The sequence below is a fragment of the Cyprinodon variegatus genome, unplaced genomic scaffold (assembly GCF_000732505.1).
Source record: "Cyprinodon variegatus isolate N-32 unplaced genomic scaffold, C_variegatus-1.0 Scaffold291, whole genome shotgun sequence".
In the NCBI taxonomy this organism is placed as follows: domain Eukaryota; kingdom Metazoa; phylum Chordata; class Actinopteri; order Cyprinodontiformes; family Cyprinodontidae; genus Cyprinodon; species Cyprinodon variegatus.
In genome coordinates this window covers 231,505-244,608 of record NW_015150744.1, presented here as the reverse complement: position 1 = coordinate 244,608, position 13,104 = coordinate 231,505, and positions in this window count along the sequence as shown.

Genomic DNA, 13,104 nt, shown 5'->3' with positions numbered 1-13,104 from the left:
TTTAAATTAATAATCGATTCTTGGCATCAAGAATCGATGCAGTAGATCACGAAAATTAGAATCACGATGCATCATCATCACGATTATTTTGCACACCCCTACCATTGACTGCTGGAGATAGGCACCCCTCGCGACCCCAATTGGGACAAGTGTGTCAGATAATGGATGGATGGATGTTAGAATGTATTTTTGTCTATTTCAGTAACTCATCAAGTTGCATTTGACGATGGTGAATTTCAATGATGAGCGTCAAACAGCGACATCACGCTTTCAGAAAGTCTTTACTGTAAATATCAAAAAAGTATCTGCAGTAGGAAAAAAAAAGCTTCAGAAATTAATGCTTGGCACTGAAATCTTTACAGTACATTTTACCTATAAAGGGATTAAATGACTAATTCCAGAAGATTTGAGGTCAACTCATTTGATTGATTGGCTTTATTGATCTCACAGTGGAGAAATGTACTCGTTACATCGGCTCAAATGATCAAAAAGAAGAAGAATGTCCCACAGAAAGAAAAGGTGCATGGGATACATACAGTATATGGGTATTTATATATATGCTGCCTGTACTGACACACACAGCAAATTTTTAGATATAAGCTAATTTTTCATGAAGTAAGAGTAACCCTAACCCTTGATTTGAAGAGGTAAGTCAATTTGCAGCTGGAATAAGATTATTTATGTTTAACATAAGAAAAAAACAATCTTTATTATCTTATTTCTTATAACTAATTATATTTTATGAGCAAAATTATTAATTGCTTTGGTAGATCACAAATATTGAGAATATATTTACTTTTTTTTTTTAGGTCTTTTGATGGTATGGGATAATAGAAGAGACCATCGTTGATTTGTCTCTTGGACTAATTTAATAATACGCCCCACAATTTACTTTAACAATTATTTAGAAATGGTTTCACCCTTGCAGTGAAAAAAGTTCATAAGGTCAACAGAGGAGTAGTAGATTATCTGGCAGGGAAGCAGGTACTGGAGCTGCGCTGCTGTTTGGAAAATATTGGGGGCCTCATGGTTTTGAACCTGCACGCATAAAACATTTCAAATTTAAACTGCTTGTAGGATTATTTATGAGTCTGTCCTTCAGAATTCTAACTTTATAGGGCAGGAGTTTTGTTCTTTAAAGACCACACTACAGTCCGACCCAGTTCTTTACCTCAGAAACAAACCACATTAAAAACAATCATTTTATTTCTCTGTGGTCCAACACACTTGAATCAAATAGCTTAATTACCTCCTCAGGTGTGTTTTGGAAAAGGACACATCTAGACATTACAGGATACTGCCCCTTAAAGGGCCCCCTGTCCTGAGAGGACGACTCAAACACAGCTAAACTTGAACTCTTTTGTTCTAAGCTAAGCAGAGAAAGGTTACAGAAATCAGCACCGAGGCATTTGTTGGATAACAGAATGAACAAAAAGCATTAAATAATGAACACAAGCTTTTATATTTTGGGCACACCCCTTGCAAATATTTTAGCCTACCTCACTGTGTATGACCTGATACACTGCAAAACTGAGTTAAAAACAGGTACGTTTCTTAAAGGCACACCGCAGACTTTGTGAACTAAAGAGTTGATGCATATGAATTATTTTAAATGATTCAATATAGAGAGTTTGACACCATCAGTGGAAAGAGCGGGGCTCCCCGACTATGTAAGTTGGGAGAAGACGCACCATCGTTGGATAGTTCATGTGACCTGGAAGACTGTATCGTTTTACGGCCACAGGCTCTTTTATAGTCATGATGCAAAGGCTTCTGCGCTAATACTTTTCTACCTGCTCAACTACTGGTTATGGCTGAAGCAAAAAAAAAATGTTTAGACCTTCTGAAGAGGCTAAAAAGTAATATGAGGCATGTCAGGCATTATACTGCAGATGCTTAATACAGTAAACAATACATTATTTGGGTTATTTTCATGATGTCATTTGCAGGGGAGTCTTAACTGCATTCAGGCATGGTTTTTCAATATATATATAAAAAAAAACACACAAAGAGAAACTTTTTTTTTTAACTGGAGGCAGGGTGGAGGAGCAGGAGGACAACATTAGATCATAACAATCAACCAGAGTTGTGTTATTTTCACTAAATTAGGAATCATATGAGTACATACACACCTTGACACAGCATACGGAAAATAGTATGGAGCAATAAGTGCTTTAATACATATTTTACATTCTATTACTGGATCAGCTCTACACCCTCTGCAGGATCCTGGAGGCTGCATGGGAGGAGCAGGCCCAAGTGGCTGGGGGGAGGGATGTCTGGGCCTCCCTACTGAAGCTGCTACCCACGCGACCCGACCCAGGATAAGTGTAGGATGGATGGATGGATGGATGGATGGATGGATGGATGGATGGATGGATCTTCGGGGATGACCTGATCACTCTAAACCAGGGTTTCTTAATCCTGGTCCTTAGGGCCCACCATTCTTCATGTTTCAGGTGTCTCTACTCAAGCACACCTGTTTCAAATAATTGCATTTCCTCCTCTGCAACCTATAAATGCTGCAAAAAGCCTGTTATTCACCTTTTCATTTAGTTCAGGTGTGTGGAGACAGGAAAACTCCTGAGCACCAGGGTTAAAAAACGCTGCTCTTAACACAACATTGCAGGATTATCTCCCCAATAGTGGGGCCTGTTGGAGGGCGAAGGGCAGGGCAGAAATCATAATTTTCTTGCCATTTGAACCCCATTAACTAAATTCTTTACTATGAAAAAAGAATAAGAAGACAAAGTATAATGATGTAAGAAAAATCCCCCAAAACTAAAGCCTGGATTTGCTAGAGTTACATTATCAGGTAAGAATATCCTAAGGAATAATTTCTACATTAACATCATTTTATCAAAGTATTTGTTCATATATTTACTTTGTGGGATTTGTTTGTTTAAACCCTCCAGTTTATAAAGTTTTGTTTGGCCTTATTGACACAAATTGGATTCCATACTCAATGCGGGGTGAAAGCAGACGTAAATCATGTCAGTTGATTTACATTAACAAAATAAACCAGCTTATACACAGTTTGCAGATTAATTTATGTTCTTCCATGTCAGCAATAAAAATGAACTAATATGTTTTTTCCTCCTTTGTTTATTTAGAATAAAATAAGGACAAAAGATTGATCAGATTCCATACCATTACACTAACATTCATCCTGCTGTTAAGTTTTTCTTACCAATAAATTATCTAAGCTGCTTAGTTTGCAAAAAAATATATATATATATTCTGATTCCCTTTGGCACCTACTCCTTACTCACCTGATAACGATGCACCACCATTGCTAAATCCTTCAGTGGACTCATCACCATCAGCCTGTTCTCTTGTTTCCTAATTAATGAACAGAAACAGAGAGCTTTTCTCTGAAGAAAAGAAACCAGGTAATTCTTCTGGAAGGCTTAGTCAGTTGAGAGCTGTAATTTGTGAAATTAACATCTCCACTCACAGAAGGAGAGCTGATCATTGTAAACAGCTGGTGGGCACTAATTGATTGCCGGTTAATCAACCCGAGCTGCTGTTACAGAGATGAAAATGGGACGCCACCTGCTTTTCATCAGGGCACTGCACATAGATATGAGCACCATGTCAGGTAATCACTCTTTTATTAAGTTACTGTATGATTAGCTTATTTATTTTTTATTCAAACTTCATATAAGAACCACTCTATTGTCATGTTCAGTCCTAATTAAAGGCCATAACAACAGGTTTGTTAATATGAAGATATGAAGTGTGAATCCGAGATTTGAATATTTCAACACAGTGACTGTTAAAAAATGACTTATTTGTCTATAAGGGCATAGAATTTCACCAGGTATGTTATGTACTACATGCTCCTTGGTAGGGGGCCAATAGCAGAGGAGAAATTTCTATTTAATTTCAAAAAGATGAGGATGCTGATATCAGTAGAAGTTAGATGTCTTCTAACTTCTACCAAAAAAATCTCTTACTTTTTAAATCTTGTAAAAAATATGAAATAAATTGCTATTCAAAAAGAATTATAAATAGTTCTGATGTTTTAGTTGATTTAAAAAAATCATTATTTAATTTCTTTAAATTGAGAGAGAACTTGGTGCAAGCTTTATATCTGTGGCTGAACTCCATCACAATATTTATACTCTTGTCTCATTCACTGTAATAAACCACATTTTATTGGAATTGAACCAGCTTAACTCAGCTACGTTATCTTAAATACATTAATTTATATGATAACTAACTAGCTAACTAACTCATTGTAGAGTTAGTTAGCTACCTATGCGCCAACCTTAACCTACTGTGCTTTTAAATACAAACTCTGCTACTGATGCTGGTAAAGATTGCACGGATAATCAAATACAAATAATAGATAAATCAAACTTTTTTCTTACTCCTCCTGAAAACAAGGATCCGCTGATCAGGACCAGCTGTTAGTCCCTCATACAAAGTTAGAGATACATTTAGGCTGTGTACATTGAATTAAGTAGAGTTTATAGAAAGACATATTTACCAATGAAGCAACCATATTTATGATTTGACCTTCCATCAAAGACATCCTAAAGTGTCCCTCAGCTAAACGAACCAGTTCTAAATATAAGGTATAAAACAGAAGAACAGAGCCACCAACAGGGGGACGATGATGATTGAAGATGCAAAGACAGCAAGAGGCTCGCAGAAAATGAAAAGCAAACTTCAACAGAACAGGGATGTGTGGTCAGGGTTCCCCAGTAAAAGGATAGCAGAGCAACCAAAGGCTGGGTTTTAAGTATATCCAAGGTATTTTGGAGGGCGTGGAACAAGCGGGGTCCTAGAGGTTAAAATAAGAAATTCAAAATTAAACCTAAAATTAACTGCTAGCCAGTTTATTGACTTGAGGGCATTTTATCTGAAGTTTTGACCCCTGAGAGGCGTCTTTAGCATGCAAGTTTTCAATAATTGGGTGAGGGTGATGGGACCACCCTCCCACCCCCTGTGTACGCCACTGTTATTGAATCTGGCAGTACATGAGGTTAAAACAGAAACTGAAGAAAAAACTGCTTAGAAGGGAGTAAAACATATGATCATCCCAGGAATGTATTCTACCCCATTATAAAGGAATTGTCAGTCAGGAAAAAATTCAAAAGTCATGTCTAAGGCTCCAGTATGCTGCACTTGAACAGTGATGAACCTTTTAGAAATAATCAAGACCAATCCAAGAGCCCGATGAAAACTTAAAAAAAAACTTAAGGTTGAAAGTCAAACCATGGACTGAACTTAAGCCAAGATGCTGCCCTGAACAGACTTTCATCCTTATAAAGTCCTCCACATTCAGTGAAATATGTTCTATGAAGAAGAGCATCTCACATTTCTCCAATGTAAGTTACTAATTTACTGAAATTACTAAAAATATTTGATGGTATTTGTCTTGGTATAGAACAGTAGCGGTTCTAGACCAAATGTACCAGAAAAAAACAGGGCAAGGAATTCAAATATATTAAGATAGCTGCATGAAGTGAAACTTCTATTCAATTAGGTTTAATTAAAATTCTATGTCTTCTTAAGTCTTAATTTAAGTTAAAATCACAGTTTTCTATAAAATCTTAATTAGAACTCAAGAAGAACTGATAAATTCAGCTTTAAAATATTTTGCTAATTAAAAAAAAACATTGAGCAGATGAAAACTGGTATCCTATCTCAATACCATTGAAGCTATCGCCTTATTGTGAGAATTTATAAAGGAAAAAAAATGAAATGACTCCAAAGGACTTGTTAGTAACCATGTCTGTTCCAGCAGACCGTTGGCCCTTGTATAGAACCACCCATGCCGACAAACCCAGTTATCTGTTGAAGGAAAGTTATTGTGTAGGTGTGAATTAAAAACAAAAACAGACGAGATCTGAAAGCAGGTCAACATTTTTACATTTTGTAAAAGCCTGCCTGATTTGACTTGGTGCAAGAAGTTAGAAGATGAAACAAATCAAATAACCAACCTAGTATCCAGCTGCTCTTTGAACAGAGCCCTTCCCTGGTTTAAGGCCCTGATGGATCCTCGTGGATGGGGAATGCCATAAATAATTCAGGCCTGCATTAAAGTGGAGGGAAGTTGTGACTCACAGAGGAGGAAAAGTTGACATACTAAGTGGTTTACAGACCGCTGCCTTGCAGGAAGTCAGTGTCTGTCTGGTATCTGAAGCTTGGATCATATAGTATAACGATCAGCTGGTGGGTATTCATGTTGGCCATACGTTTTGTGAAATCAGCTGGCATCAGTCTAATCATAGCTGACCTGTTATCTGCCACAGGTTAAGAGGTTTAAAAGCATAAAAGTTTGTTTTTTTCTCTGTGATGTTCTCTTTGGAACCAGCCAGCATGCTGGAAGCTCAGTGCATAGCAGAGCAGTCTATAAATAGATCCCCCCCTCCAGCGTTGGAGTCAGGAGTCAAGTTAGTGAGTGCATTAGTGAACAGGCGTGCAAAGCAAATAACTGCAAGTTGACATGGATGAAGAAAATGAAGTAATGGTAGCAACCAATCTGATGATGTAATCTTTGGGAAGTGAAGGCTGTCTGCTTTCACTTCACTTAGCAATAATGATTGCTGTGGTGGAAGATAAGCGCACATAGAGTCACTCGTGCAGCTCTTTGCTCTAGCTTAACCATATCTACACACTTTATTAGTAGCTATGTCTGTCCTTGTTACCATTTTTACAGTATATGAGGTCAAATGGAGGCTTTCCTTTAGTACACAGCTTAATAAATGCTACATAGGAGTAACCATCTGGTCCTTCATCATAGTCGTGTACTGAAATAACCAACCAGTGTTTATTAGAATAATTAAAAACCACTGTGGTTCTGCTGGTTGGTGAGATACATATTAAATGGCAATACGTATTAAATCAGATCAGTTAATGGAAATGGGTGATATGATAGGCCCAAGCATCAGGATTTCCCTTTATTCCATATATAATACCTTGCAAAAGTGTATGAGTTTGTCAAAATGAGTCACATTAAAAAAAGGATAGCTGCAGTATTTTATTGGGATTTTATGCAGTATGACAGATAAAAATAAAGTATTAAAGGAGAAGTTCACTTTTTAACACTTTAAGCCCATTTTCTGTAGTGTCCAGGATGAAATCGAATGATCGACACCAAAATTTTGACAATTGCTCCTGTCTCTGCTTTTTGGCTCATTTAGAATCACCCCCTGGCTGCTTTAGAATGGCTTCCATAGAGCATGTCCGATAATGTCCTTAAAACAACCTTAAACGTTCTTTTTTTTAAATATGCTACTCACCGGGTCGTCAGCGCTGTTCAATGACGTTCCAAAAAAAGTTTCGTAAAGAAAAAACGTTCCTGTAGTGTTTTATTTAGCATTTTGTAAATCCCATTGAGTTCTGTTGGAATAGTCAATATTCCCCTGCCACCGGAAACGGAAATGGGGCCTGTTTACACAGTTGTAGTCTTTTCGCTTCACTCTGTGTACTCCGACGTCGAGGTGCTAACGTCTCTGTTAAACACTTTAAAAAACTCTGAAAATGGAATACGAAAGGTGGATTCTTGATTCTCGACGTCGGAGTACACAGAGTGAAGCGAAAAGACTACAACTGTGTAAACAGGCCCCATTTCCGTTTCCGGTGGCAGCGGAATATTGACTATTCCTACAGAACTCAATGGGATTTACAAAATGCTAAATAAAACACTACAGGAACGTTTTTTCTTCACGAAACTTTTTTTGGAACGTCATTGAACAGCACTGACGACACGGTGAGTAGCATATTTTAAAAAAAGAACGTTTAAGGTTGTTTTAAGGACATTATCGGACATGCTCTATGCAAGCCATTCTAAAGCAGCCAGGGGGTGATTCTAAATGAGCCAAAAAGCAGAGACAGGAGCAATTGTCAAAATTTTGGTGTCGATCATTCGATTTCATCCTGGACACTACAGAAAATGGGCTTAAAGTGTTAAAAAGTGAACTTCTCCTTTAAGAAATTCTAAGGTGAAGGAAAATTTAAGTTTGTTTCAAGGAATTTTTCAATTCAGTTCCACCTTTGATCTTGGCTGATAAAATGGATTAAAACTACTTAAAGATAGAGAAATATAGTGAAAAATATTCTAAACCAAGGACACATCAAGGAGAAACAAAGTATGGCTTTTGTTAAGAGCAGGTTAGATTATTATGTCCTGATGGATCTTGGTTTCTGTTTGATGAAATGTCATGTGTGTGGGTTGAAGGACCAATGTATAGATTTGGGGACTAATTGTCTAAATTGTCCTTAGGAGTGAGTGTGTGCGTGAATGTTTGTATGTCCTGTTTTTCTCTGTGTTGCCCTGTGATGGACTGGCGACCTGTCCAGGGTGTACCCTGCCTCTTGCCCATTGACAGCTGGAGACAGGCACCTGCACCCCTCGCGACCCCAATTGGGACAAGCGTGTCAGATGATGGATGGATGGATGGTTGGATGGATACCAAAATAAAAGCTTAGACATAAATGGCACAAGCAGAAAAGGACACGGAGGACAGGCAGAAAACAGGCATGGAAGATGGGAAGAGACACAGACCAGGAAGTACAACAGATGAATCAAGGGGAGAAAAGTGGGATCTGGTTAGCATATATGCTGAGGGACGGGTGGAGAATGACATGGAGCTCATGGAAGTAAATTTCAAAATTTAAAAGCTTTGTGAATCCGTTATACACAAGCATGCTATGCATTTGGTTCCAGGAGTTCACGGATACACACTTATTCTAAACACTAATCTGCAGCTACAGATATATACCACCCTGATTAATATTGTGTAATCGCCTTCTAACTCCAACATACATGGAAAGGATAACACTACTCTTGAACTTTTTTTTTAAAGGAAAAATCTGGTCAGCAAGGAATGCTCAATGCATCATTATTTATGCCTAAAACTATGTTAATGAATTTAGCATTAATCAGTAAAAAAAAATAAAAACAATATTATCCATTATATACATCACTGAGTCCGGGTGCAGCCATTTTTTCCCAAATATATTAAAACCTCACTTCTGACATCTTCCAGCACTGACGTCACGGAGCGGTAAGCCTAGCGCCATTCCCCCGCTTTACAAGCAAAATCAATGGGAACTACTAGACACATCTGCAATCAACAATTATTTAGGATTTCTAGAGGACTTCATCATTAAAATTCATGAGTGCTATAGTTCAACTGACAATGCCCATGTGCATGGCAGTTGAATGTTGTAATACATCAGATAAAAGTGGAAAACAATTTGTCATTTCAGCTTTCCGATTCATGATCCTCCACTGGTTTGTCGTTGGATTGCCAACTTGAAGAGGGAGGATTTGCCATCGAACTTCTGGCCAGAGAAAAAACACGTCATTAATCCATTACTCTCTACTTCCCATAGTGCACTGGTCATCACCATCATGGATAATAGCGCTTTGTGACAAACACCAGATACAGCACTGGGACTTGTTCAACGGCTGATACCGCGTCAACCAGTAGGTGGCAGTGTTCTTTGACAATATGGATGACTCAGATAAAGCACATTCAAATTAAATGACTATTAAATTATTCAGTGAAAAGTATGTAATAATTTCATACATAGGTAAGTATTCTGAATGTGACCGGACTTTTGCCTTAAAGTTTACTTTGGTTGTCTGTTGTCGTCTTTTTGCTGTAATGCCAAGATGCGACCTGCATCTGATCTTTTCATGATAGTTTGAACAACAAAGATCGGATAATTTTCTTTTTTTTCCAATTAGACCCAGGTCACTTGGCTATGTGGTTCTGGATCCGATATAAATCTGTTCTTTTCAAATGCTACCTGTGTCTGAACAGCCAGGTTCGCATCCATCCAACCTGAACGTCATTAATATTCAACAAAGGTTCCTATTACGTGTCTTGCTATGCAAAAGTAGAAAGAAAGACAACAACAAGGTTTGTGTTATTGTTATGATTTTACAAAATTCAGACCCAAATGAAGAAAACCGAACAGAGAGACCGGGGAAAAGGTTTAACGGGTTTTATTGAAGAGGTTAAACAGAGGGAGAAGTGTTGCTCTGAACACTGCTCAACCGGAACTGAAAAGTGAGGGGAAGACACAGCGGTTAGATCAGGCTCAGTGGGGAATTTGACTTGTGAACTTGGAGAAGAGGATTTGGTTGCCAACTCACGTTTCCAGAGAAGTTGTTGAATCCTAGACTCCTGTCTGTGTGCCATGGTTCCAGTGTTTTTCTGATTCAGTGGAGGGCGGAACAGGGTTTACCCAGAATGCGGTTGTTAGTGGGTGAATGGAGAAACTTACTGCCAATCAGAATTCCTGCGGTACTTGAACGGGTCGTAGTGGTGAATAATCCCTTTCTCAGTGCGAAGCTCAAACGACCTTTTGGGGAAAGTGGATCCAAACCTCCTGTTTGAACCCCAGCTCAGTTTGAAGCTCAGTTGATCCTTCCAGGGAGAGAAGGTCCGAGAAATCCAGTTTGCAGGATGACTTCCTGCCGAGAGGCAAAGATAAAAACAAAGTTAAACTCAGGTTGACAAAAACTCAGTTTGACTCAGCAAAACTCAACTTGGCTAGAGTACCCAAAACTGGCAAACACTCTGGCGTCGAGGTAGTGGCAGTCAGCAGCTTAAGAACACTCTGTTTAACGAGGAAACCATCAGCAGGTTTGTGAGGAGGCTGACCAGAACCAGGCGCCTCCTGGTGGATGAAGAGAGACAAACACAGAAACACAAACACAAAGACAGGAGTCCTGACAGTTATGAAGAATAAAGATTTCTGCTTCGGCTAATAGGATGTTTTCTTGTCAAGTAAGATTTATCGCAATATTTGACCTCTGTATTTCAAAAATCCTGGTTGCGGCCCTGAGTGTGAATGTAGCCTAGTAGGTTTAGCCTCACTGGAAGTGATGTATTTTGGGGCTCTCTTTCCTTGCTGTTAACCTCAATAGGCCAAGGCTTTAACTTCAACAAAGATTTCTCATAGAGGCTGACAGGCGGCGTCCTGCTGCTCCATAGAGGAGGGGAGATCGGGTCTGAGAGTGGAAAAAACACCTGATTAATACATAACATACTCATGAAATCAGGTGCATTTTAAAGCATATTTAATCCAGTTTAATGACTATGACATTTGACAATGCATATTTTACCAAAGATTTTCTGAGAATTACACAGGAGGTTTAGCTTCCATAGTATTCAATGAAAAATCGCCACTGAACCTGAAGAAACAAACTTAAAGTAAAGAAAAAGACAACATAACCACAACACTAAAGGTAAATGGAAAATACATAAATTGAATAAATAAAAGTATTTGCCTCAACCCTCTACAGTTTTAAAGCTAATTTGGTGTGATGTGGTGCACAGATTATTAGGAGAGAAATCCCTTAACTTTAGAGAAATTTGATCCTCGCTGTATCAAATTGTTAATTTATTGTGGTTTTCTTTTTGTTGAGGGCAGCACTATGATCTCATGATGACTCTATTCTCAACCTTTAATTGGAGAGAAACTGTTCCATGGAGGAAAATAAATACTGTGATGGGAAAAAATAATTAATCTTAAAAAAATAACGGGTTTTATGGTAATTTGTGCCAAGCTTAACCAGCTGGATTGACACAAACCAACAGGAAAATGAATGTGCACAACATCTATATTTTTCAAATAAATCACTGAAGACAGACCAGATTTTTATTAGGGTCATGGCTGATAAATGTATGCGTATATTCATATATTTTATATAGATTTTTATGGATCTACATCATACTATATATAATGGGTTGAGCAGTATTCTTTATCTTTAATTGCAAAGAAGACTCATAGATGACTGCCTGCAGAGACAAACCCTCCCACAGCATTGTGCATAAGCTTGTTCAATGAATGCCGTTCACTGTATACATTCCTATTTTTAGTGAACTGTGAAATGAAGAAAACCAGTTTCAAAATAATGAATGTGAACGAGAGCGACGTTCACTCTGAGAATAATGAGTGAAACACAGAGCTAACATTCATGTTCAGTTGATCATGGCACCTTTCATTGGATAACGTCAGCTTTTTACGGCACTTATTATGGCATGAACAGCATGAAAGAACAGCATGTCTCCTACTAATACTAGGACGTGTCCGAATGCCCTCCCTAACCACTATACAGGACACTATATAGTGGTTACGTGATTTTAAATGAGTGTCCAAACGTGTAGTGGATGAAAAAGTATAGGATTCGAAATTTCCCACAATGCACCTTGAAAAGTAGTGATGATGAATAGTCACTAGACGAGCAGATAGTATATGCCCGAATGCTTTGCGAGGGCTCTCCTCACAAAGTAGTGATCATTTGACCGAATGGTCAGTTAACTCAGTTCACCATAAAGTCCACTATATACTCTCCGCTCTATATAGTGATTGATTAATTTAGGGGTCAGGGTGGACGCTCGGAAACAGCCCTAGGCCCAATCACAAACCAGCCCCTAAGCATTAACCCTGAGCACTTATCCTCCGTTTGCAGCGGAAGGTCTGCCACATTCAGGCCCCGTCCACACGAAGTCAAAACGAACACGAAACGCTGATATTTTCCAAAACGTTTGCCGTAAAGACAGAGACGTAAAATAAATGTGAGCGTCCACACGAATGCATGAAAACGCTGCAAAATGTATGCCAGGCCTGTAAGTGGCGCTGTGGTGCCAAAGCAAAAATAAGCGACGAAATGTTGGGCATGCGCACTAATATTTATACATGGTTGCCCTGCGGGTCCATTTTCGTGGTTCAGTCAAATTCAGGTGCTGGACTATGTCATCGATATTGCTCTGTTCTTCCTGGAGATATTCCAGAAGAAGAAGATTCTGTTGTAAGCCCGACAGCAGGGTGAGTAGCATGAGCATTAGCAGCAACGGCGCCATTGTTGTTGTGATACTGTGTCGCGCATGCGTGTTTAGAGGCGACGCTATGACGCATGCGTGTAAAAAAAAAAATGCGGTTAGAGCGTAAAGATGGAAACGCGAAAACGGCGTTTCGAAATCTTCCCACTCTGAAGGCCGAATAAAAAAAAGATCGTTTACAGACCCCCGAAACAGTTGTGGAAATTTTACAGTAATGGACATGTGAAAAATAGCAGCAACACCAGAGATGTGCAAAAAAGATGTAACAACCAGTGGAAAATGAGTC